General features: G+C 37.8%; 1 pseudogene; it reads left to right on the top strand.

The window, feature by feature from the left end:
- Positions 1–14,620: 14,620 nt before the first annotated feature.
- Positions 14,621–15,275, top strand: LOC137225582 (nucleoside diphosphate kinase, mitochondrial pseudogene; annotated as a pseudogene).
- Positions 15,276–23,099: the final 7,824 nt, after the last annotated feature.

Here is a 23,099-nt window from a genome sequence, read left to right as displayed (position 1 = left end):
ACACATTATTATAAATATGTCTTCTGTCATCAGTAAGTTTTGGGAGCAAAATCCACACCCACAGTCTTCTTAACATTAACTTCATTTCACCTCTTTCTTTCTAGATTATGGATCCAAGAGGGCAAAAGATTTTTATCTTGTACATCAATCTGGATAAATGTATTTGTAGTATCTCCTAGGGCAGTGTGTTGAGGCTGCTTCCAGGTGCAGGGCTAAGACTGATTAGCCATGTTCAACGTGGTTAAGGAAAAAGAGGGTTGTGACACTTTTCTGGGTCCCTTTTCACTTCTAGAGAATCTGCAGTTGACTCCTAGCTGTCTCTCTCCCAAGATTCCCTTTGGTATCCAATATCTCACTTCTCATACAAGGAAAACGGAGCTTAGAATCTTACCAGAAATCTGACTCTCCTAGGTCAGACCCTCAGTGTCCCTGGATAATTATTGTGCCTTATTCAAACTACAAAAATCATTTTCTATAGTAATGTGAAATGTAATAATATATCTTTAAAAATAATCTAAAACTGAATAAATGAAATTTTCTAAGAGTCTGGAAAATAATTTCAGCTCTAATGTATAAGGCTAGCTAGAGCTGGAGAAAATGGCAGGGAGGTGGAAAAGGCAAGAAAATGAGAGGAGCTGGCTGAACTTTATATGTTAGGTAATGGAGAAGCCAATGAGACATTTGACTATAAGAGTGAAGAGAAAATTTCCAGTCTGAAAAATATATGTCAGGGTTCTCCAGAGAAATAGAATAAATAACTAAATAAATAAGTATGTATGCATGTATATATGTGTATATATATAGTATATATACATACACACATATATCTACATATATCTATATCTATATATCTATCTATCTATCTATATATATATATATATGGAGAGAGAGAGAGAGAGAAAGAGACAGAAGTATTATAAATAATTGGCTCTTGAAATATGGAGGCTGAGAAGTCCCACACACTGTTATCTGCAATCTGGAGACCCAGGAAAGCCAATGGTGTCATTCCAGTCTGAGCCTGAAGGCCTGAGACCCATGAGAACTGATGGTGTAAGTTCCAGTCCAAAACTAAGGAAAGCTAATTCTCCCTCTCTCTGCCTTTTTGCTTTCTTCAGGCTCTCAATAGATTGGATGATGCCCATCCACATGGGAGAAGGTATCTTCTTTACTCAGTATGATGCTAAACTCTTCCAGAGATACCCTCACAGACACATCAAGAAATAATGGTCAACCAAATATCTGGGTATCTGATAACCTAATCAAGTTTACATATACAATTAACCATAACACATATTAAAGAAATATAAATAGGCTAGAGACCCAAAGCTAGATATGCTTTGAGATGGTAAAAAATAATACCACTTATATACAGAATCTAAAAAAAAATGATACAAATGAACTTACATACAAAACAGAAATAGACTCACAGACATAGAAAACACACTTAAGGTTACCAAAGGGGAAAAGGGGTAAATTAGGTGTTTGGGATTAACAGATACACACTACTATATGTCAAATAGATAACCAACAAGAACCTACTATATAGCACAGGAAACTATACTCAGTATCTTGTAATAACCTATAATGGAAAAGAATTTTAAAAGAATATATATGTGTATACATATATATATCATATATATATATATATAACTGAATCACTTTGATGTACACCTGAAACTAACTCAACATTGTAAGTGAACTATACATCAATAAAAAAATAAAAAATATTTTTTTTAACTTTAAAAAAAGAAATGGAATTGATAAACATCGTGGAAGAAGATATAAAACTGTGATGGTTTTAAAACATGTCTGAAAATTACTTGACCCTCACATAAACAGGTAAAGTCTAATTCTTCACCATTGAATATAGGAAGGGCTGGTTTTGGTCTTAGTGACCTACTTTCAGAGGCTAGCTGAGGAAAGGAGATGCAGCCTTCTCTCTCTCTTTTTCAACATGTACCTTTGAAACTCCAAGCCACAAAGTAAAATATTATGTTGGAGAGACCAGGTAAAAAGACTACATAAAGATAGAGAAAGAAGCTGGAGGAGCTGTAACTGTTCAGGCCCCACTATGGGGCCACCAGGCAGCATCAACCCCGGGACATGTAGAGGAACAAGCCTTCAGGTGTCCAGATCACCACTGTCTGATTCAACCATGCAGAGACTCCATGTGACAACTGCCTCGCTGAGCTCGGCCAACTCCAGGACCATTAGACATAAAAATGATGATAATAATTAACATTGTCATTGTTTTAAGCCTCTAAATTTTGAGATGGTTTGTTACACAGCAATGGGTAACTAGAGTTATACCTTTAAACCACCTTTTTTCTGAGTCTCCTTCTCTTCATCAAGAATAGAAGAAGGCCATCTCTAAAGGTCTTTACAATTTTGAAATGTAGTGAAAGATCTAGGTTGAAGTTGAAGCTCATGTAACTGGATAATATTTGAGGTAATTTTGAGGATGAGATTATCCACATATTCTGCCTTTTCCTTTCCTCTCCTTGAGAGCACAGGCTTCTCTGTCGAATGCTGCCTCAGAGGAGGAATGTAGAAGGACTGAAACCAGACAATGCCTTAGTTCTCTAGTGCCCAAGCCTTTAGAAAATCACATGCCTTTTGGAGAGGTAGAAGAAAAAACACAAAGTAGCTTCTTTCTAGAAGCAGAGGAACTTGGAAAAAATATAGGAGTGGGAGAGGGACAGCCCCCTATACACACACACACACACAAAACTAGAAGGAGAATCCTCTGGACTGAGTTTGGAATGGAGGGAAAGGAGAGAAAGATCTGAAGGTGTAAGAAGGCAGGGGGTGCTGTGTGCATCTCCTTGACAGTAGCCTGAGGAAGCAGCAAGTCTCCGGAGAAGAGTGGTTTGTCTGGACATTGGGATTCTGGAAGCCCTCGGGACATATCTGAAACACAGCATGAAACCCCAGAGAATCACCTTGCAGGAAGGACCTGAATATCAAAAAAAAAAAGGTTTTTCTTGTCTTCCTGAATCTGTGAATGGTGATTCATATCCCATACTGGGAGTTAGAAGTGATCAGACATGTCTCAGAAACTGATAAGTTAAGCTTCCAGGATTTGCACTAGAGAAATGTAAATCAAAACTACAATGAGGGAGGAGACCTTCAAGATGGAGAAGGAGTAAGACGTGGAGATCACCCTCCTCCCCACAAATACATCAGAAATACATCTACATGTGGAATAACTCTTATAGAATACCTACTGAACGCTGGCAGAAGACCTCAGACTTCCCAAAAGGCAAGAAACTCCCCAAGTACCTGGGTAGGGCAAAAGAAAAAAGAACAAACAGAGACAAAAGAATAGGGAAGGGACCTGCACCTCTGGGAGGGAGCTGTGAAGGAGGAAAGGTTTCCACACACTAGGAAGCCCCTTTGCAGGCGGAGACTGTGGGTGGTGGAGGGGGGGAGCTTCGGAACCGCAGAGGAGAGAACAGCAACAGGGGTGTGGAGGGCAAAGCGGAGAGATCCTCGCACAGAGGATCAGGGCCGACCAGCACTCACCAGCCCGAGAGGCTTGTCTGCTCACCCGCCGGGGTGGGCAGGGGCTGGGACCTGAGACTCTGGCTTTGGAAGTCAGATCCCAGGGAGAGGACTGGGGTTGGCTGCATGAACACAGCCTAAAGGGGGCTAGTGCACCACGGCTAGCTGGGAGGGAGTCTGGGAAAAGGTCTGGACCTGCCTAAAAGGCAAGAGACCATTGTTTCAGGGTGCACGAGGAGAGGGGATTCAGAGCACTGCTTAAACGAGCTCCAGAGATGGGCATGAGCCGCGGCTATGAGTGCGGACCCCAAAGACGGGCATGGGATGCTAAGGCTGCTGCTGCAGCCACCAAGAAGCCTGTGTGTGAGCACACGTCACTATCCACACCTCCCCTTCCAGGAGCCTGTGCAGCCCGCCACTGCCGGGGTCCTGTGATCCAGGGACAACTTCCCCAGGAGAACAAACAGTGTGCCTCAGGCTGGTGCAACGTCATGTTGGTCTCTGCTGCCGCAGGCTTGGCCCGCATCCATATCCCTCCCTCTCCACCGGCCTGAGTGAGCCAGAGCCCCTGAATCAGATGCTCCTTTAACCTCGTCCTGTCTGAGGAGGAACTGATGCCCTCAGGTGAACTACAAGCAGAGGATGGTCCAAATCCAAAGCTGAACCGCAGGAGCTGTGCGAGCAAAGAAGAGAAAGGGAAGTCTCTCCCAGCAGCCTCAGGAGCAGTGGATTAAATCTCCACAGTCAATTTGATGTACCCTGCATCTGTGGAATACATGAATAGACAACAAATCATCCCAAATTGAGGCAGTGTACTTTGGGAGCAACGATATATATATTTTTTTCCTTTTTATCTTTTTGTGAGTGTGTATGTGTATGCTTCTTTGTGTGATTTTGTCTGTATAGCTTTGCTTTTACCATTTGTCCTAGTGTCCTGTCTGTTTGTTTTTTTTCTGTATAGTTTTTAGTGTTTGTTATCATTGGTGGATTTGTTTTTTCATTTGGTTGCTCTCTTCTTTCTTTCTTTTTTTTTCTTTTTTTACTACTTTTTAATTTTTTATTTTTAATAATTATTTTTTATTTTAATAACTTTACTTCTATTTTTCTTTCTTTTTTTCTCCATTTTCTTCTGAGCTGTGTGTCTGACAGGGTCTCTTAGTGCTCCAGCCGAGTGTCAGGCCTGCACCTCTGAGGTGGGAGAACCAAGTTCAGGACATTGGTCCACCAGAGACCTCCCAGCTCCAGTTAATATCAAATGGCAAAAGCTCTCCCAGAGATCTCTATCTCAACACTAAGACCCACCTCCACTCAACGACCAGCAATCTACAGAGCTGCATACCCTATGTCAAACAACTAACAAGACAGGAACACAAGGCCACCCATTAGTAGACAGACTGACTAAAATCATAATAAGGTCACAGACACCCCAAAACACACCACCAGATTCAGTCCTGCCCACCAGAAAGACTAGATCCAGTCTCATCCACCAGAACACAGGAACAAGGAAGCCTACCCAACATACTGAACCAAACTTAGCCACTGGGGACAGACACCCAAAACAATGGGAACTACAAATCTGCAGCCTGCAGATACCCAAGGATACACAAAACACAGTAAATTAAGTAAAATGAGATGACAAAGAAACACACAACAGGTGAAGGAGAAAGGTAAAAACACACCAGACCAAACAAATTAAGAGGAAAAAGGCAGCCTACCTGAAAAAGAATTCAGAGTAATGTTAGTAAAGATGATCCAAAATCTTGGAAATAGAATGAAGAAAGTACAAGAAATGTTTTAAAAGTACCTAGAAGAACTAAAGAGCAAACAAACGATGAACAACACAATAAATGAAATATAAAATTCTCTACAAGGAATCAATAGTGGAATAACTGAGGCAGAAGAATGGATAAGTGACCTGGAAGATAAAATAGTGGAAATAACTAACTCAGAGCAGAATAAAGAAGAAAGGATAAAAAGAATTGAGGACAGTCTCAGAGACTTCTGGAACAACATTAAATGCACCAACATTCGAATTATAAGGGTCTCAGAAGAAGAAGAGAAAAAGAAAGGGAGTGAGAAAATATTTGAAGAGATTATAGTAGGAAACTTCCCTAATAAGGTAAAAGGAAATAGTTAATCAAGTCCAGGAAGCACAGAGAGTCCCTTACAGGATAAATCCAAGGAGAAACACACCAAGACACATATTAAACAAAGTATCAAAAATTAAATACAAAGAAAAAAATGTTAAAAGCTGCAAGGGGAAAACAACAAATAACATACAAAGGAATCCCCATACAGTTAACAGCTGATTTTTCAGCAGAAACTCTGCAAGCCAGAAGAGAGTGGCAGGACATATTTAAAGTGATGAAAGGGAAAAACCTACAAGCAAGATTAATCTACCCAGCAAAGATCTCATTCAGATTCGATGGAAAAATTAAAACCTTTACAGACAAGCAAAAGCTAAGAGAATTCAGCACAACAAAACCAGCTTTACAAAAAATGTTAAAGGAACTTCTCTAGGCAGGAAACACAAGAGAAGGAAAAGATCTACAATAACAAACCCAAAGCAATTACAAAAATGATAATAGGAATATACATATCAATAATTACCTTAAATGTAAATGGATTAAATGCTCCAACCAAAACACATAGACTGGCTGAATGGATACAAAAACAAGACCCATATATATGCTGTCTACAAGAGACCCACTTCAGACCTAGGGACACATACAGACTGAAAGAGAGGGGATGGAAAAGGATATTCCATGCAAATGGAAATCAAAAGAAAGCTGGAGTGGCAATTCTCATTTCAGACAAAATAGACTTTAAAATAAAGACTATTATAAGAAACGAAGACGGACACTACATAATGATCAAGGGATCAATCCAAGAAGAAGATATAACAATTGTAAATATTTATGCACCCAACATAGGAGCACCTCAATACATAAGGCAAATGCTAACAACCATAAAAGGGGAAAATGACAGTAACACATTCATAGCAGAGGAGTTTAACACCACACCTTCATCCAAAATGAAAATAAATAAGGAAACACAAGTTAAAAATGATACATTAAACAAGATGGACTTAACTGATATTTATAGGACATTCCATCCAAAAATGACAGAATACTCTTTTCAACTGCTCATGGAACATTCTGCAGGATAGATCATATCTTGGGTCACAAATCAGGCCTTGGTAAATTTAAGAAAATTGAAATCGTATCAAATATCTTTTCTGACCACAATGCTATGAGACTAGATGTCAATTACAGGAAAAAAATCTGTAAAAATTACAAAAACATGGAGGCTAAGCAATACACTATTTAATAACCAAGAGATCACTGAAGAAATCAAAGAGGAAATCAAAAAATACCCAGAAACAAATGGCAATGAAAACATGACGACCCAAAACCTATGGAATGCAACAAAAGCAGTTCTAAGAGGGAAGTTTATAACAATACAATCCTACCTCAAGAAATAAGAAACATCTCAGATAAACAACCGAACCTTACACCCAAAGCAATTAGAAAAAGAAGAACAAAAAAACCCAGAGTTAGCAGAAGGAAAGAAATCATAAAGATCAGATCAGATAAAAAATAAATGAAAAAGAAATGAAGGAAATGATAGCAAAGATCAATAAAACTAAAAGCTGGTTCTTTGAGAAGATAAATAAAATTGATAAACCATTAGTCAGACTCATCAAGAAAAAAAGGGAGAAGACTCAAATCAATAGAATTAGAAAGGAGAAGTAACAACTGACACTGCAGAAATACAAAGGAGCATGAGAGATTACTACAAGCAACTATATGCCAATAAAATGCACAACCTGGAAAAAATGGACAAATTCTTAGAAAAACACAACCTTCTGAGACTGAACCAGGAAGAAATAGATAATATAAACAGACCAAACACAAGCACTGAAATTGAGACTGTGATTAAAAATCTTCCAACAAGCAAAAGCCCAGGACCAGGTGGCTTCACAGGCGACTTTTATCAAACATTTAAAGAAGAGCTAACACCTATCCTTCTCAAATGCTTCCAAAATATAGAAGAGAGAGGAACACTCCCAAACCCATTTACAAGGCCACCATCACGCTAATACCAAAGCCAGACAAGGATGTCACAAGAAAGAAAACTACAGGCCAATATCACTGATGAACATAGATGCAAAAATCCTCAACAAAATACTAGCAAATAGAATCCAACAGCATATTAAAAGGATCATACACCATGGTCAAGTTGGGTACACCCCAGGAATGCAAGTGTTCTTCAATATACACAAATCAATCAATGTGATACGCCATATTAACAAATTGAAGGAGAAAAACTATATGATCATCTCAATAGATGCAGAAAAAGCTTTCGACAAAATTCAACACCCATTTATGACAAAAACCCTCCAGAAAGTAGGCATAGAGGGAACTTACCTCAACATGAAAAAGACCGTATATGACAAACCCACAGCCAATATCGTTCTCAATGGTGAAAATTGAAACCATTTCCGCTAAGATCAGAAACAAGACAAGGTTGCCCATTCTCACCACTATTACTCAACATAGTTTTGGAAGTTTTAGCCACAACAATCAGGGAAGAAAAATAAATAAAAGGAATCCAAATTGGAAAAGAAGTAAAGCTGTCACTGTTTGCAGATGACAGGATACTACACATAGTGAATCCTAAAGATGCCACCAGAAATCTGCTACAGCTAATTAATGAATTTGGTAAAGTAGCAGGATACAAAATTAATGCACAGAAATCTCTTGCATTCCTGTACACTAATGATGAAAAATTTGAAAGAGAAATTAGGGAACACTCCCATTTACCACTGCAACAAAAAGAATAAGATACCTAAGAATAAACCTACCTAAGGAGACAAAAGACCTGTGTGCAGAAAACTATAAGACACTGATGAAAGAAATTAAAGATGGTACAGAGGGAGACATATACCATGTTCTTGGACTGGAAGAATCAACATTGTGAAAATGACTATACTACCCAAAGCAATCTACAGATTCAATGCAACCTCTATCAAACTACCACTGGCATTTTTCACAGAACTAGAACAAAAAATTTCACATTTTGTATGGAAACACAAAAGACCCTAAATAGCCAAAACAATCTGGAGAAGGAAAAACGGAGCTGGAGGAATCAGGCTCCCTGACTTCAGACTATACTACAAAGCTACAGTAATAAAAACAGTATTGTACTGGCACAAAAACAGAAATATAGCTCAATGGAACAGGATAGAAAGCCCAGAGATAAACCCATGCACATATGGAGACTTTATCTTTGATAAAGGAGGCAAGAATATACAATGGAGAAAAGACAGCTTCTTCAATAAGTGGTGCTGGGTAACCTGGACTGCTACATGTAAAAGAATAAAATTAGAACACTTCCTAACACCATATACAAAAATAAACTCAAAATGGATTAAAGACCTAAATATAAGGCCAGACACTATAAAACTCTTAGAGTAAAACATAGGCAGAACCCTCTATGACATAAATCACAGCAAGATCCTTTTTGACCCACCTCCTAGAGAACTGAAAATAAAAACAAAAATAAACAAATGAGATCTAATGAAACTTAAAAGCTTTTGCACAGCAAAGGAAACTATAAACAAGATGAAAACACAACCCTCAGAATAGGAAAAAATAGTAGCAAATGAAGCAACTGACAAAGGATTAATTTCCACAAGATACAAACAGCTCATGCCACTCAATATCAAAAAAATCAAACAACCCAATCCAAAAATGGGCAGAAGACCTAAACAGACATTTCTCCAAAGAAGGTATACAGATTGCCAACAAACACATGAAAGGATGCTTAACGTCACTAATCATTAGAGAAATGCACATCAAAACTACAATGAGGTATCAGCTCATACTGGTCAGAATGGTCTTCATCAAAATATCTACAAACAATAAATTCTGGAGAGGGTGTGGAGAAAAGGGAACCCTCTTGCACTGTTGGTGGGAATGTAAATTGATACAGCCACTATGGAGAACTGTATGGAGGTTCCTTAAAAAACTAAAAACAGAACTACCATGCGACCCAGCAATCCCACTGCTGGGCATATACCCTGAGAAAACCATAATTCAAAAAGAGCCATGTGGGCTTCCCTGGTGGCGCAGTGGTTGAGAGTCCGCCTGCCGATTCAGGGGACATGGGTTCGTGCCCTGGTCTGGGAAGATCCCACATGCCACGGAGCATGTCCGTGAGACATGGCTGCTGAGCCTGCGTGTCCGGAACCTGTGCTCCACAACCGGAGAGGCCACAACAGTGAGAGGTCCATGTACCGCAAAAAAAAAAAAAAAAAAAAGAGTCATGTACCACAATGTTCATTGCAGCACTATTTACAATAGCCAGGACATGGAAGCAACCTAAGTGTCCATCAACAGATGAATGGGTAAAGAAGAGGTGGCGCATATATACAATGGAATATTACTCAACCATAAAAAGAAACAAAATTGAGTTATTTGTAGTGAGGTGGATAGACCTAGAGTCTGTCATATAGAGTGAAGTAAGTCAGAAAGAGAAAAAAAAACACCGTATGTTAACACTTATATATGGAATCTAAAAAGAAATAATAATAATGTTCTGAAGGATTAGGGGCAGGAAAGGAATAAAGACACAGATGTAGAGAATGGACTTAAGGACATGGGGAGGGGGAAGGGTGAGCTGGGATGAAGTGAGAGAGTGGCATGGACATATATACACTACCAAACGTAAAATAGATAGCTAGTGGGAAGCAGCCACATAGCACAGGGAGATCAGCTCTGTACTTTGTGACCACCTAGAGGGGTGGGATAAGGAGGTGGGAGAGAGACACAAGAGGGAGGAGATATGGGGATATATGTATATGTATAGCTGATTCACTTTGTTATAAAGCAGAAACTAACACACCATTGTAAAGCAATTATTCTCCAATAAAGATGTTAAAAAAAAAAGCCTACAGGATTTGGAAGAGATTTTTTTTTTGCCTGATTTGTGAGAGGAGAGTGTTTGCCTGAAAGAGAGAGTAATGGGAAAGTTCATGGGGGAATAGGAAAAGAAAAAAGAGTATGTCTTGGAAGACAGTCCCCTTTCTTAACTCCTTAGGTTCATGCAGAGGCTAAAAAGAATGGAAGGGGTGTGTGTGCGTGAGTGTGTGTGTGTGTGTGCGTGTGCGCGTGTGTGTGTGTGTGTGATTCAGGGGCATGGAAGCACAAGCCACACCAGTGCCTATTTCACAAAGGGCCATGCAGTGTGGGGGGCAGCCCTTTTCCCTTCTATATGAATAAAACAACTTTGTTGTAGGAAAGAAGTGAGAGGCAACACTGCTGAGGGTCCAGGAGGCTCTAGCAGCCGTGACAAGGTGAGACATTTATGTACAAGGCTTCTAGAGCTGTGGACCACACAGTAAGAAGGAAGGACAGGGCAAAAGATCCAGAAAGGACTATATACGTGTTCATATGAAATTTTCCTGAGGATCTCCAGAAACAGTGAATGAGACATTGAGGGGCTGGAGTGTTTAAGTCATGCACATTGAGACAAAATACCAAGGATATTTTCTATTTGCCATAACAGTGACAGGGTAGTACCTTTAGAGTGATAAAGTTTTGAAAAACTCAGGGTCTACAATGAAGTTTTTGGAATCTAGAATAAGCATTTTAAAACGGTTCTATGATCTAATTGGCAATAAAACTAAGCTTCTGTTAGAGCACGGTGCAAATCTAATTCTATGATTCTTGGTAATTGTGAAATTAAGTTTAGTCAGAAAGCTTCATTTCCCTCTATTTCTTAAACCATGATCTAAATAAACACTGCTTTTTAGAATTAATCTCTCTTTCCCACACACACTTATAGAATTGTGATTGTTTCTCTATAGCGGCAATTATCACAATCCGATTTGGGTTAGTCTGTTATGTTTATGGCTGACTCCCCACGAGACTGTGAGCTCCTGAAGGGCAGTGACCTTGCCCTTTCATTATGTGCTTCTCACAACACCCCTTAGAAAGCTTTGCATGTTATATTCATCCATTCACTGAAAACATATATAGAATATCTGTTTGGGGCCTAACACTGTCCTCCATAAATGGTTCAGTGAATTAAAAACAAAAAACTTCTCATTTGTGGTAATGAAGCTATCAGAAAAGCTAAGATGCTTCTCCAAAAATGTTTTTTACAAGAAAGGAAATTATAAAAAATCTGTTGGAAACTTCCCTGGTGGTCCAGTGGTTAAGACTCCGCGCTTCCACTGCAAGGGGCACAGGTTTGATCCCTGGTCAGTGAATTAAGATCCCTCATGCCACATGTCCAAAAAAAATCTGTTGGATCACCTTTAAATATTTTATTTAGGACGTTTGCCTCTACATTCAAAAGAGAGGTGGACCTACAATTTTCAATTTTTGTACTAACTTTGGTATTTATATAAGGTTTGTAAAAGACTTGTACCTTATGTTGAAAACATTGCACGTTTTAAAAGATATTTAATAGTTTTTACACCTCTGTATCTGTTTTTTAAGTTTAGTCAAGTTCATTGGTAAGACCATCGGGGTCCAACATATGAAAATTTTGGAGACCATCACTCCTGTTCTCATAACAAAAAAGCTGAACAAACTAAAAATCAACAACTCTTCTTAGATCCATCAGAGAATTGAGGTAACAGAGCAAACATCTGCCCCCAAAACTGGAGAGACAGATAAATACAGAGAATCACTGTTTATTGGGAACAGAAGCCACAGGGCCCAGGAACTGGTAGGAACACATAAGTGGTAGTTGACCAATTGCTGGAGACTGAGCCTGGACCCGCTTAGAGATAAAGAAAAGAAAAAAAAAGGCTCCTGTGGGCCCAGGAGTAGGAGGATCCCCACACTTCTGTGAGTTTTACCCTCTTGAGCCTCACCAGCTTCTCACAGTGAAGATCAGAGAAAAATCCCCTGCTGCTTCTGGCAGAGGAAGGGGAAAAGTAACTATTTTGAAATATGCCCAAAGCATTCTGTTCTCCTTAACAAAGTCCTTCTTTCCAGAGAAATGATTTTACCAGACCTTAGCTGATACGCAACGAGGGAAATGTCCAGCTCCATTTCCTTCTAACTTTTCATACGGGAGAAGGGAAATGCAAAACTCCAGTGCCTTCCTGTCTCACTGAAAGGGAGAAAAGTTAACAAGTAGTTGTAAGGGTCACAGGCCAGGGCACAGACCCACGAAAAGACAGAGACCCGATAACAGAGTCATAGAACACTTCCCCTTCACACTTACTGCCACATCAATAGGACTCCTTCATAATAACAGGGGATTATAGCTGAAAGAATTGTAATGCTCAGATTTTACTTAAGAAAGAGACTCTAAGAAAGACCAAGGGCCAGCAAATGATACAAAACAAGGTCAGTAAATGAAATGTTAACCTCTGACACCTACAGATACAGCAAACAGTAAATGTAGCCTAACTCCTAGCCAGATAAGTATAAAACCTGACAGTAAAGGTCTGTTCACTCTAGTGTTTCTGTTCAATACATCATGTCCAGCTTTCAATAAAAACTATGAGATATGATAAAAGGTTAAAAAGACAAACAACACACACACACAAAAAGAACCCCACAGTCTCAAGAGACAGAGCAAGCACCAGAACTAGACTCAGAAATGACTAGAATTTTAAATAATTATAATTAGGATACTAAGAGCTCTAATGGAAAAGTAAAAAACATACAAGAACAGATGGATAATGTAAGCAGAGAGACGGAAAGAATCAAAACTAAATGCTAGAAATAAAAAAGTCTGTAACAGAAATGGGGAATGCCTTTGATGGCTCATCAGTAGAAACAGCTGAGGAAAGGATGAGTGATATAAGATATGAAGATATGTGAATAGAAATATCCCAAGCTGAAAGCAAAGAGAAAACAGACCAAAGAAAAGGAACAGGTATCTAAGAATTGTGGGACAATTATAAGAGTTGTAAGACACATGTAGTAGGAATACCAGAAGGTAAAGAAAGAAAAGAACGTAAGAAATATTTGAAGTGACAATGACTGAGAATATTCCAAAATTAGTGACAGACACCAAACCTCAGATCAAGGGTCAGAGAACACCAAGGAGAGAATGTAATAAAACTACACCTACGCGTATTATATTCAAGCTGCAGAAAACTAACAAAAAAGAGAAAGTTTTGATAAAAAAAGGCAGAAGAAAAAGCATAAGGATTACATCAGACTTCTCTTCAGAACCATGCAAGTGAGAATAAGGGAAATATTTAAAGGATTGAAAGAAAAAAATATCATCAACCTAGAGTTCTACATCCAGTGAAATTATCCTTCAAACATGAAGAAAAAATAAAGACTTTCTCAGACAAAAATTGAGGGAATTGGTTGCCAGTAGACTTGCAGAAAATGTTAAGAAGTTCTTCAGAGAGATGGAAAATGATACAGATAAGAAAGTCTACATAAAGGAAGGAAGAGCATTAGAACCAGAACAAATGAAGGTAAAATAAAGTATTATATTTTCCTTATTCTTAGCTGCTCTAAAAGAGAGCTGTTCAAAGTAATAGTAGCAACAATGTATTGGATAATTATCACTTATGAATAAATGAAATGAAGGAAAGAAGAGTTAGAAGGGATGAGAGAGAGAAATTGGACACACTCTGTTAGCAGGTCCCTGCAGTACTTGTGAAGTGACATAGTGTATTCAAAAGTAGGCTTAGGTTAATTGTAAATGAGTATTGCAGAATCTAGAGCAACCACTAAAATAATTTACAAACAAGTATAACTGATATGCTAAGAGAGGAGAGAAAATGGAATCATATGCTGATTTACAATCAGAAAAAGTAGAAAACAATATGAAGATAACAAAGTAACAAAGGATAAGTGTGACAAGTAAAACAGGGTTAAAAATATGGTAGACATCTATCCAACTGTATGAATAATCACTTTAAATGTGAATGGTCTAAATGGTAAAAGACAGAAACTGTCAGGGTAGATCAAAAAGTACATGACTGTTCAGTAAGAAACTCACTTTAATTATTAAAAAAAAATAGATTAAAAGTAAAGGGATGAAGGGGGGCTCCAGCGGCGGCTGGGGCGAGTTCCCTGCAGTGCTTATCTAGCAGCCAGCACCCAGGCCTCATGGGCAGCCTCTCATGGGGTGCACCAGGCTGCGGAGGCTGGTGTGCAGCCTGCCAGTCCTTGGCCACACCTGCTTGTGTGTCCTAGCTCTGAAGGGCCCGCCTGGGCCTGGAGCGATTCTGGTCAAAGTGAAGCCAGATGGCCTGCAGCAGTGGCTCCTTGCGATTGTGATCCAGGGCTTTGAGAGCAGGGTCCTCGGGCTGGTGGGGCCAAAGACACTGCAGGCACCAGACAGTGTCTTGGCTGAGGTCTACCACTACCAGGAGGAAGCCCTTTTACCCAGCCCTCATCAGCTACATGAGCTCTGGCCCCTGGTCCCTATGGTCTGGCAAGACCCCCATGTAGTCTATACCACAAGGGCCATGATAGGAAACAGCAACTCTGCTGAGGTTGCCCCTGGCACCATCAGGGAAGACTCCAGGGAAACTTCAGCCTCCACATCAGAAGACAGCAAAAGGGGTTAACACTCAAGGACTGGTGGGAAAATGAGGCTCCCAGAAATGATCTGGACTGATTCATGAGTGTGTGGGAACATCATCCAGGCCAGTGCCTTGTGTAGGGGCCCAGAGGGAGATCCATCTGTGGTTCAGGAGCAGGGAGCTGGTGGACTGGGCGAAGGAAGGCAACCACAGCAACATCTACTCAGCCCAAACCCTCAGGCTGCTCTGACTCCCTAGCATCCACCCAGGACCAACTACCTCTGTTGGAAAGAACTTGAGCTCACACTCATGCTCTGCCCATCTGTCTCAGACCATTTCCCTGTCCACCTTCAACTTCACCCCAGGACAGAGTGGTTAGAGCAACCAACTTTATTTGCCTTTCCGCCTCCTAAACTAGAAAGAATTTGGACCAAATCCCTTCTCTACCAAAGTGCTGGACAACTTTTTGAGTGTTTCCAAATGTGGGCTTTGCCACTTCTCATTCCCCAAAGGGGGGAATGTTAAAATTCACTGTGCTGTGAAAAAATTTTAAAGTAAAGGGATGAAAGATATACAATCCTAATATGAATCAAAGGAAGCAGAAGTGGCTATATTAATGGCAGATGAACAGACTTCAGAAGCAAGGATAACTTTCAGGGATAAAGAGAATCATTACATAATGATAAAGGAGTCAATTTGCCAAGAAAACATAATAGTACTTAATGTGTATGTGCCTAACAACAGAGCATCAAAATATATGAGGCAAAAACTGACAGAATGTCAAGGAGAAATAGACAAATTCACTATTATAGTTGGAGATTTCAACATTCCTCCATCAGTAACTGACAGATCCAGGAGGCAAAGGAAAACTCAATATTGTTAAGATATCAGTTCTTCCCAATATGATCTAAAGATTCAATGGAATCTCAAACAAAATCCCAGCAAGTTATTTTGTACATGTTGACAAACTGATTCTGCAGTTTATAGTATATCAAAAAGAAAAAGACAAAGAATTGCCAAAATAATATTGAAGAAGAAGTCTATAGACTGACAGTGTGACTTCAAGACTTACTATAAAGCTACAGTAATTAAAACAGTGTGACACTGGTAAAATAATAGACAAATAGATCAGTGGAACAGAATAGAAAGCACAGAAATAGGCCCACACAAATATAGCTAACTGATCTTTGACAAGGAATAAAATCAGTTCAATGGAAAAAAGGATGATCTTTTTAACAAATGGTACTGGAAAAATGAGACATCTACAGGGAAAAAATATGACACAGACCTTACACCTTTCTAAAAATGAACTCAAAATGAATCATAGATCTAAATGTAAAATGAAAAACTAAAAAACTTCTAGAAGATAACATAGGAGAAAATCTACCTTGAGTTTAAAGATGACTTTTTAGAAACAATACCAAAATCACAGTCCATGAAAGAAGTAAAGTTGATGTCAGACTTCTTTTAAAGGAGAAAAAATTCTGGGGACTTCCCTCGTGGCACAGTGGTTAAGACTCTGCCTGCCAGTGCAGGGGACATGGGTTTGAGCTCTGGTCCAGGAAGATCCCACATGCCATGGAGCAACTAAGCATGTGCACCACAACTACTGAGCCCGTGTGCCACAACTACTGGAGCCCAAACGTCTAGAGCCCATGCTCCACAACAAAGAAAAGCCACCACAAAGAGAAGTCCGTGCACCGCAATGAAGAGTAGCCCCCACTCTCCACAACTAGAGAAAGCCTGCGAGCAACAACCCAATGCAGCCAAAAATAAATAAATAAAAATAAATTTTTAAAAAAATCCTGCTCTTTGAAATATACTTTTAAAATAATAAAAATACAGGGGCTTCCCTGGTGGCGCAGCTGTTGAGAGTCCGCTTGCCAATGCAGGGGACACGGGTTCGTGCTCCGGTCTGGGAAGATCCCACATGCCTTGGAGCGTCTGGGCCCGTGAGCCGTGGCCTCTGAGCCTGCACGTCCAGAGCCTGTGTTCCACAACGGGAGAGGCCACAACAGTGAGAGGCCCTCATAAAAAATAAATAAATAAATAAATAAATAAATAAATAAATAAATAAATAAATAAATAAATAAATAAATAAAAATACAAACCACAAAATAGAAAAAAAATATTTTTAAAACCCACATCTGATAAAAAAAAATGGTATATAAAATGTGCAAAGAACTCTTAAGACTCAACAATAAAAGAGCAAACAACCCAGTTAAAACATGGGCAAAAGATCTGAATCGACAACTTCACCAAAATATATACATATATATACACACATTTATATATATATATAAATAGATAGATCTTTTTCTTGTCCCCATTTAAAACTGTAATAGAAATATCTAAAATAAATATGGCTCTTGAGATATAATTACAAAACAACTCTTTTCTCTATATATTCCTTTAAATATATGTTAAGGTATCCCCTGCTCCTGGATGAAAACTCAGGCACACCATATATTGTTAAAATTTTCTTCAGTTGTAAAATCTTTGATCCTGCAGGTTTCAAACACAGTCTGATTTTAGTCATTTAAATGTCCATTTCTGTGGGTAGGAGACAACTTTCAATCTCCTTATAGTTGTTACTTCTCATCCAGTTCAGACTTTGAATTGGTAGGAAGCCTGCCATCAGAAAGTGGGGCTTTCTTTACTTCTTCTCCTTCTAGCCCTTCTACTCATGCTCCTCTGTCTTATTGTTGATGGTCTCTGACTTGAAGTAAAGGGAAAGGACAGATGCAAGGGAGCAGGAAATTTCTGACTTACTAATACTATTGTAGTGATCTACCAACAGAACTCTGTTGACTCAGAAGATCTTTAAATCTGATTCTTTCCTTCCTGGAGCATGGTTGTGAGTGCAATTTGGGAGACTCTCTCAGGTACATTTTCTTTGATGTGGGTAAATCTGTCTCTATTTTATGGTCACTTCCCCTTTCTTGGATCTACAGGTATTCAGTAATATCTGTTGTTTCTCTATATATGGTCTGCCATTCCTCCAGAGTCTTTTTGGATGGACCTAAAATGACTTCATGCCAGCTCTCTTTTCCATGGCCCACAGTTGAACCCTCAGAATACACTTCGTTATCCTTTTCTCTGATAAGTTCCAAAAATATAGGCCATACTACAAAGCCTGTTCTTTTACTCCATCCTTAAAGCACCTAAAAAATTAGTCTCTTGCCACTTAGATTTCCCAGGATGGATTCAGATACACTGGGTCCCCTAAATTCTTGGGGTTCACATACTAAGTTCTTTGAGTGGTCTTGTTGAAGTCTTTTTCATTTATGGGGTGGGGTTCTCCAAAAATTCTCTACATATCTCATCTCTAAATCCAACCTTTTTATACCTTTCTTTTGGGCGAAGGATGGAAGGGTCATATAATTGGACTTTGGTCACCTCCTTTGAAAATCTCATCCTGACCCAGCACCTCACCCTGGAATGTAATATGCATGGTCTCAGTAATTTACCTAAAACCATTTTAGCATCTTGTTACACGATCTTTCTTTATCACTTACTTTTATGTGCGTGTATCTCAGGGTTTTTAGATGAAACTAACACTAGTTGGAAATTAGTTAAGCAGCATATAAATTTATTTAAGGGTATTAAATAGCTCACAAAGAATGTTCACAGAGAACAACCAGATACTCAGGCTCAAGGATTACTTTACAGGAAAAACTAAGTCACAATGCAATGGCTATACTACTGAAGAATAGAAGTGCTGCTTCTTTTTGGCACAGACACCCAAATCTCACAAATCCCACTAGAAGCTGGATGCCAGACTGCAATTAATCTTTGTGAAATGCCAAAGCCAATCTTTGTGAAAAGCCAATGCCCAAAGATTGTGAGTTATTTTCTCACTTCCCAGTTAGTCACATATATCTGCCATAATCTCAAGGGATGCTGGGAATATCTATCCTGTGGATGAGGGACTTATAATGGGGAGAGTCTCCAAAGAGGAAAGCTGTCCAAAAAAGATGAATGTTCCACAAAAAGACAAGTGCCTACTTTTGTGTGTCACTTTCAAATGATAATAGCTGGATTCTTTTTAACCAGAGAGCATGGACCTTAATAGAGAAATTTATCACATTTACATTTATTGTGATGTTGGGATTATTCCTGTAACCATACTTAATATTTTCTATTTGTAACACTTTCTTTTTTTCCTTTTTTTTGTTGAATGGTTTAATTTTTGGGTTTTTTTGCTTCTGTTTGTGTGTGTGTGTGTGTGTGTGTGTGTGTGTGTGTGTGTGTTTATCAAATTAATACATACATTAGTAACAAATCAAGTAGTACAGAAGGGTTTTTGAGAAAAATCCATCTCCTGACTTTATATTCCCCATTCTCCAGATGACATTTCTTATAATTCCAGTTTTAGTTTTTTCTAATAGTAATATCATATCTCTGATAGTTATTTTTATCTCTGTTCCTTGATCCATCAAATATACATAAATATAAGGTTTAGAAATTTCTAATTTAATTATTCCCTTAATTATTTTACATAATACTACTTAGATTTTTTGGAAGAATAGTATGATATAAGTAATGTAGATTTCTTAGGCAGGTATTAAATAGCTCAATAGGTATTAATTATCATTTTCATCATCATTGGTACTTTTAGACAACTCACTATTGACTGTTCTCCAGATCCATGTCTTCTTCCTCTTGGTTTACTTGCTGATTTTAATGGAAGATTTCTGGAATAGCCACGAGTCTTTTTCTCATGTCATTCTTCAGTACTGGAAATTTCCCCTCTATTATTCCTTTAATAATTTTTTTCTTACATCTTCTTAGCTCTCTTATCCTGAGATTTCTATTATTTGCATGTTGAATCTCTAGAATAGGTCTTTATGTGTCTTATCTTTCCTCTCATATTTTTCATTTTGTCTTTTTCTCACACCTTTTTTAAACATTTGTACCTATCATATCCTTCTAGTCTCCCAGCCCCTGCCACATTACATGTTGAGATCATCTGGGATTTGAGATCCAGATGGTCAGGTTATTTTTTATTAGATTGTGCATAAATAATTTTTAGAATTAACTAAATGTTTTATGTATTTCTTTGGACTGAAATTTTGCTTGCTTATTTCCTAGTTTCTTTGCCCTTTTTATCTCATGATTTTATTGTGCATATGTATGTCTGTACATATGTGTATTTATACTTAAGGTCTTTTTCTAAGGATTTTTTTAGAGTTTATGTGTGGCAAATTTTTTTAGACATTTTAATTCTAAACGTCTTTGGTAGGTCTTTCAAGTTTCAAGCCACTTTCATGAAGTATAGAATTTTAGGTTCAAAATCATTTCCTTCAGAATAGTCAACATGTTGCGCCAGTGTTTTCTAATATACATGGTTTTTGATGAGAAGCATGATGTCAATTTGATTTTCATTGCTTTGTAGAAAACCTATTTTTATCTTTCTGGAAACTAAATTTTCTCATTATCCTCAGTGTTTTTTAAAATTTCTCCCATGAAGTGAAATTATTGCATACATTCTGCTTCATACTAAATTTACCTCAAAAACTAAAAACTATTTTATTTTATTAGCTTTGAAATTATTTTATATCCTCTTGTTCTTAATAATTTCCTCTCCTCCATTATTTTCTCCTCTATTACAATTTCAAAATTTAGATGGAATTTCTCTTGAAATTTTTAGATTTCTATTCTATGACTAATATGACTTTTCAGAAGTATTATATTATCTCTTATTATTTTGAAAAAAAATTTAGGAGAATTACCCTGTTTAACTACCCTGATTCATAACTATCTCTCTGACAGTGATATAAGGGTGGGATAAGATATACTCCCAACTAGAGAGTTCCTGTAATTCTGATTGTGGAAGATTTTAAGGTCCTCCTGAAAGTTGTCATATACCTGGATACTTATCAGCTTCTCCCAATCACTTGTTATTTTAACTTGCCCCACGGAACCAGGTCAGAAGGGAAAAGGTAAGCTACCCAGGCATGCAGGACATATTTCCCCAATTTATCACATTCACCATTGTCCTTGTGCACCCTCCTCCTACTGAATCTTTGACTCTTAGCTTTGAATGTCTATAGAAAAACTGTCCAGGCTTCTGTATATGTCTTGATCTTCAATTATTGCCATGTATCCAATTCTATCCCCTTTATATTTGTTTAAGAATTTCTTGAAATTTCTGCTTCACTGACAGTTGTTTTACACATATTAATTATTTAATTCTTTTAAAAAATCAAATGTTGAGCAGGGGGAAGTTAGATATGTGCTCTCAGTTTGCTGTCTTAACCCAGTTTCCCCATAACACATTCAAGGATACAGTTTTTTGAGAATGATACTCTAGGTACCAAGTTCAAGCCCAATACAGTTCATTATTTTTAAAGTCCTGGAGTCTGACCAGAATGCTATAAGCATGTTGGCCAAGAACAGAAAAGGCCAGCATTTGAAATGGACTTTGGCTGAGTCTGGGATGTTATACTTGCTGTTATTTTTTTATGGGTTTTTTTTTGTCCAGAATAATTAAATAATTGCTTTCATAATGTGGATATTTAGTCCCTTTTAAAAATACATCATTTGAGTATTGAAAAGCCACTATATTTAAAGGAAAATTTGTTTAATTGCACATGAGTAATTTCATCTGCAAGTCGCATCCACACACAAAACAACTGAGCTTCAAAGGGGATCATAAAAGAATCAGAATAATTTTGAAAACTCTGATATGTTAACATTTCTTTACCTAATAATAATACTTTTAAAAAATGAAGTAAGCATTTAATAATAAAAATAAAGAATAGTATTCTAAGCCTAATTGGTTTTGTCTGTCAATGTTTTGATCATAAATTATTTAATTTTATAAAATGTTTTCCAGGTACAATAAAGAAACACCAAACTATTATGTGGTACTGTCTGAGAGGATAACTCGTGCACTGAGGTAAAAGGATAAATATCCAAAAGTTAACATGCTAGCTGAAGTCTGGAACAAGTTGAGTTGAGTCTGGAACAAGTTTCATTATTAGCTCAGAAAGAAGAAAAGATAAAATTAATAAATTCTAACTCTTTTTTGTCTCCAGGAGTGGGATTGAAACTACAGATTTATGACTAGAACTAAGAGGTAGTATTGTATGTAAAAGACTATTAATGATGGAATCAAGTTTAAATCTTGAGTATCAGAGTAGACAATGATTCACACATTTCTAGAGAAGAGAATGGGAATGTAAGTGACCAAATAATAAATGGATAAAAATGTTTGGAGTATGTTAGAGATCATTTATTTCAGGAACCCTTAACCAGTGGTCCGTGGATCCTTAATGGGAGTGCTTCTGAAGGTCAGTGACTCACTCGAATTTAAATACAAAACTTTCTAGATGTACATGCATTTCTAGGTGTCATCAGGTTCTCAAAATCTATGTCAGACCCCAAAGACCTATAACTTTGTTGACATCAATGATCAATGACCAAGAATCTATAAGTCTGTAGAAATCTGATCAATGACTGAGCTATGTTGGTCTCCAGGGAGCCCTGGGGTGGTTGACATCAAGACCACACATGCGTCTTGTGTTCTACCTTAAGCCATCATTTGATTCTAAAAATTTTCTTGTCAGATCTATAAACATAGAACAGTATAAATTATACTTTAGTAAGAAAATAAATCCCATAACAGTAGAGGATGTGATCTCTGCAGTAGCATTATCGTCTGTTTTCCATGTATTTTACCTTGAAGGTTTTTATATTAGCATTATTTTTATAATTTTTCTAATGCTAAAAAAAAATGCTCTTGAAAAGTGCACCATCTGTGCTTTGTCTGATTATCTGGTCCAAATGGAATGGATGTCAAATTCTGAGTCCCTTTTATTTTTATGAAAATAAAAAGAAGCTTCACTTCTAACTCAGCTAGCTTTATGAGTGAATCAGTGAGAAGTCATCTACTGCATAATCTTCCCCCTAGAAAGTGATAAATATTTACAGTATATAATAAGATTTCATGTCAAAAATTGATGGTATTTATTGTGTTTTAATAAAAGCAGATTTGAAAACATTAGTTTTATTAAACAAAAAAGGGATATTGTTTTAAAAATTGCCATTTTCATATTTGCTTTTTCTG

This window comes from Pseudorca crassidens, chromosome 5 (genome assembly GCF_039906515.1).
Source record: "Pseudorca crassidens isolate mPseCra1 chromosome 5, mPseCra1.hap1, whole genome shotgun sequence".
In the NCBI taxonomy this organism is placed as follows: Eukaryota; Metazoa; Chordata; class Mammalia; order Artiodactyla; family Delphinidae; genus Pseudorca; species Pseudorca crassidens.
This window is presented reverse-complemented; position numbering and strand designations above follow the sequence as displayed.